The following is a 5,578-nucleotide window of genomic DNA, read 5'->3' as shown; positions in this document are numbered from 1 at the left end:
TTTTGTCAGGAGATCAGCTGAGCTGTAGAGAGCTGAGTTGTCAGGTGTTAGAGTGGTGACTGAAGTAACAAGAAAGTAACAGCGAAGCCTTTCATCACTTACTGTGATATTATAAGCAAGAGGACAAACCTGGAGACAGCATCGACCCCCTCCCCATTCCACTGTGCCCCATGGAATGAATGCAGACCTGGGAGTGTCTCACTGTTGAGGGAGCCCCACACACAAGGTTCCTGCAGTTTTATGGCTCCTATAGTTTTATGGATCATGTATAAACATGATCAGATGTGTATTTAACCTGGATGCTGGAGGGAGGGAGGAAAGGAAGAGGAAGAATGAGAAAAGGCTGGAAACTGATCCAAGCCAACATGCTCCTCTGTCTTTTGTGTGTCCTGCAACTTAATAGTTGGACCCAAGTTTTAATCAGTCTGCGGCCATGTTATGTTGTTTTAGTCATGTTGTCTGACTCTTTGTGACCCCATGGACTGTGGCCGGCCAGGCTCCTCTGTCCATGGGATTCTCCAGGCAAGAATACTGGAATGGGTTGCCATTCCCTCCTCCAGGGCATCTTCTCCATCCAGGGATCAAACCTGAGTCTCCTGCAGCTCCTGCATCACATGGGGATTCTTTACTGCTGAGCTACTGGTTAGCACACACGCATGCAAATTGGTAGTTGAACCAAAAGTATTAATCAGACATGCATTTAATCTTTTTGGCAAGACTATGGAGAGGTTCTGTGTTCTTGCCCCCCCACCACCCCAGGTTATTGAAATATGCTTGCCATATAACATTGTGTAAGTTTAAGGTGTACATGTTCACTTGATATACTTACATATTACGAAATGATTACCACCCCCATTTAATACAAATTTCATCCAGAAATTCTGTACTAATTCTCAACAGCAGTCCTTGTACATGCCAGTCCTTCAGCATCCTTTCTAGGTAAAGACAATACCTGGTTTTTAAATATTGGAAATTTGGGGGGGGGGGAAGATATTATACTGTTGTTTTAATTTGCAAATTTTTGCTTACTAGAGAGATTAACAATTACTCATGTGTTTATTAGTCTTTGTATTTCTTTTACAACAAATTACATGTTCATGCCTTATGCTAATTTTTCCATAGATTTTTGTATCATCCGTGTTGATTTGTTCCATGGTATTTATATATTAAAATTATTAATCCTTTACTAACAACCTTTTTATTATCAATCCTTTAGTAAGATTAATCCTGCTATATTGTCAATATTTTTCTTGTTATTTATTGCTTAATTTGTTTGTCACTCTTTTATTTCAGGTTTTGAAATTTTATATGGATATTTTTCATGGTTTTCTTTGTTATTCTAGAGTTTTAATCTTAGAAAACCAACATTCTCTTAATAAATATGATCCATCATTACATACTATCTCCTCATTATGTTTACATTTTAACATTCATCTCAATTCATCTACAACTCATCTAAGTATGTCTTGTAGAGTGATAACCACTATTTTTCTCAGTCACCAATTTTGCAGATCATTTGGCAAGGATATCCATACTGTGTGACTGTGGAATGGGATGGGATGGGATGGGATGGGCTGGGATGGGATGGCAGTAGAAATACAAATCCACATGAGCAGACAATACCTACCATAAAAGCCAGGTGAAAAAGGATTCACGTGAACCCCCAAATGCAAGTGGGTTGGCATGAGTTACATACAATGACCATGCTGCTAGAGATCAGAAACTACACAGGTGGAAATGCAAGGAAATCAAAGGGACTTCTGACAGGTTTGGAAGCTAAAAACCTCAAAATTGCTCCCATATTTTCATAGGAAAGTGCAACTGTCTGGTCTGAGAACAGAAAAACTTGAAGAGCGTTTGGTAACCTTCAATTTGTCAGTGAGTGTTAGCGTGGATTGTATGGCAGAGACCTCATTTCCTGAGTGACAATAATAATCTTTACTGTTTCCCTTAAAAGTGGTTAGCATTGAGGACTTCCCTGGTGGCCCAGTGGCTAAGACTTCATGCTCCCAATGCAGGGGGCCTAGGTTCAATCCCTGGCTGGGGAACTAGACCCCATATGCAGCAACTAAGAGTTCACACGTGGGCAAATAAAAATCCTGGATACCAAAATTAAGACCCAGCACACACACACACAAAAGGGCAGATCAGCACAAAATTTTTTTCTGGGCTTTCAGCCCTATAAGCTTCCATAACCTCAGGCTCAAAGTTTCCACAGCCACTCTCCCACCTGTGAAGAAGAAATCATCATGGCTGACAGCTTGCTTAGTCACCCTGAAGATTGGGTGTGGTAACCAAGACATTTTTCAGAGGCCACAAAAATCAAGAAATGGAAACCCTTTCTCATCCTCATATCCAGGACTCAGCAATAGGGTGGGCAACATGGAAACATGGACCCCAAGGCATGGAGTTGTCTAACTGACTTGGTAGTTAATTCTGCTAAGAGAAAGAGCATTCTTAACCTGTACTTGGAAAGGTGCCCAGTAATAATAATAATAGTAACATCAAGGAAAATAACAGTTATCGTTTATTAAGCACATTCCAAGTGCTGATTGCTTTACAAAAATCAACCCTAATCCTCTCAACAAGAAGTACATACATTTTCACTAATACTTTCTAGTCACAGAAACAAATTTAGGAAGTTAAACATGTTTTCCCAAATCACAGAACTGATGTGAATACTAATTCATGTCTGATACAAAAGCTCAAGTTTTTAACCACTTCTGTATTCTGTTGGGATAAATAATACTAAGCTCTATTTGTTGAATGTATATCAAGTATGAGATACTGTGGAGCTTCTCTGATAGCTCAGCTGGTAAAGAATCCGCCTGTAGGAGACCCCGGGTTGATTCCTGGGTTGGGAAGATCCCCTGGAGAAGGGATAGGCTGCCCATTCCAGTATTCTTGGGCTTCCCTTGTGGCTCAGATGGCAAAGAATCCGCCTGCAATGCAGAAGACCTGGGATTGATCGCTGGGTTGGGAAGTAGGACCTGGAAACAGAATGCCCAGAGCTTAATGTATCTCTTGTGAAGGTAGAATTTCCCAGCCGAGACAGATGGTTGGCCTTGTGGAGGCAGAGTGTGCAAGGAATTTAGAAAGTCCAGCATCATTCAAGGAGTGTGTGCTTGCAAAGTCACTTCTGTCATGTCTGACTCTTTGCAACACTATGGACTGTAGCCTGCCAGGCACCTCTGTCCAAGGGATTCTCCAGGCAAGAATACTGGAGTGGGTTGCCATGCCCTCCTCCAGGGGGTCTTCCTAACCCAGGGATCGAACCCGCTTTTCCTGCATTGCAGGCAGATTCTTTGCTGTTGCACCACCAGGGAAGCCCATCATTCAAGGCATGGAAATTCAGTTCTAGGGGCTTAAGTTCACAGCTTGTGAAGGGAGCACTGGAAAAGTGGTGGAGAAGGCCACTCGCCTTCAGACACAACACACAGCTGTGTGACTTCAGGATGTTGATGTGTGCCTTGGTTATTCCTGATGTGGGTCCATTGTGTTTTAATCAACCTGTGGGCTCTGTAGTCTGTGTGCTGCTTGGCCAGGTGAAGGAACTCAGTAAATCAAAGGCTGCCTCAGCCAAAGGTGCACGTTTCTATCTAGAAATAACTTGGGGGATTCTGATGATATCACAAAGAAGTGATCAGGACAAAGCAAGGGTAATTAGATCAGAAGCAACGTTTTCCTAATGTTGTGTTTCTTTTTCATCCGTGCTGAGAAAGCTTCGATCCCTAGGACTGCACTCTCATTGTTTGCTTTCAGCAAGGGAGCAAGCAGTGGACCCGAGGAAACCGCTAAGACTCAGCTTATCACCCGGAAGCTAATTAAGAAATCAAAGCCGGAGCGTCGTTTTGTAGGAGTTGTAGAATTCTGAGGGTGCTAACATGTAGAGCCTGATCAAAATTCAGGATAGGACCATGAACAATATGGATTAGTGATGGGAATGATTTTAAACTGGATTGTTTGGTTTTGTTTTGCTGTTGAGCTGTACAGATTCTTTATGTATTTTGGGCATTAACTCCTATCTGAGCTATCATTTGCAAATACTTTCTCCCATTCTATGGGTTGCCTTGTCACTGTGTTGACTGTTTCCTTTGCTGTGCAAAAGCTTTTTAGTTTAATGTAGTCTCCCTTGTTGTGGCTCAGCTGGTAAAGAATCCGCCTGCAATGTGGGAGACCTGGGTTCGATCCCTGGGTTGGGAAGATCCCCTGGAGAAGGGAAAGGCTACCCACTGCAGTATTCTGGCCTGGAGAATTCCACAGTCCGTGGGGTCTCAAGAGTCAGACACGACTTTCACGTTCATACCCTTGTTTATATTCATTTTTTTCCCTGTACTTTTGGTATCCTATCTATGAAATCATTGCCAAACCAATATTATGAAACTTCCCTTCCATATTTTCTTCTAGGAATTTTATCGTTTCAGGTCTCACATTTAAGTCTTTAAGTTATTTCAAGTTGATTTTATGGTATATGATATGGGTTATGATGTATATATATATATAAAAATGGGTCGGGGTCCAATTTCATTGTGTTACTTGTGGATATCCAGTTTTTCCAACATTTATTGAAGAGACTATCCTTTCCCTATTGTACATTCTTGACTCTCTTGTTGAAAATTAACTGACCGTATACATGTGAATCTATTTCTGGGCTCTATGTGTTGTTCTTTAGGAATAAACGAAGGAGGTAAAAATTTATATACTAAACAATATAAAACATTGATGAAAAAATTAAGAGCAACACATGGGAAGCCATCTGTGTTCATGGATCGGAAGACTCAGCATTGTTTAAACATTCATACTACACAAAGCAATCTACAAATTCAATGCAATCCCTACAAAAATTCCAAAGGGTTGTTTGTTTTTTTTTTACAGAAATAGAAAACAAATTCCACAACTCATGTGGAACCACAAAAGACCATAAATAGCCAAATCAATCCTAAGAAAGAAGAACAAAGTTGGAGGCATAACACTTCCTGATTTTAAAATATATTATAAAGTTGCAGTAATCCAAACAGGAATAAAAGATCTATAGACCAATGGAAAGCTGTTTTCTTTCAATTGAGCAAAGTAGAAGAAGCTCACGTCACTTCTACTTCTCATTCATCAGAAATTTGTTACATGACTACACTGCACTGAAAGGAAGGCTGGGAAATGTAACCTTGATTTGGGGAAACCATTTGTTTCACTAAAATTGAGAGAGAAAGGAGGATGATTGCCGGGGGATAATTAGGAATTTCTGGCATATAAAACTTTACCAGTCATTGAGAAATGGCTCATCTAAGTCACTAATAATCTAAACACAACTTATCTTTGCCTCCTACTATCAGTAACTGGACCTCCCACAAATGTGTTTTCCTGTTTATGAAATAGAGATAACAAATGGGAGTTAATGTTTATAAGGTGTCAGAGCATCCGACACATAGTAGGTGGTCACAATGAAGGGTCCCATTTTCCCATTTCACTCTGGAAATTCTATCAGAAGGCTGAATTATATAGCCAGGTGAAGGTTTAGAACTCAGATTTGATTTGTTCTTAGGAATTTCATCGTCTAGTTGGACACACATACTCAGAGGCA

Source organism: Bos taurus, chromosome 12 (assembly GCF_002263795.3).
Source record: "Bos taurus isolate L1 Dominette 01449 registration number 42190680 breed Hereford chromosome 12, ARS-UCD2.0, whole genome shotgun sequence".
Taxonomy (NCBI): Eukaryota; Metazoa; Chordata; class Mammalia; order Artiodactyla; family Bovidae; genus Bos; species Bos taurus.
This window is presented reverse-complemented; position numbering follows the sequence as displayed.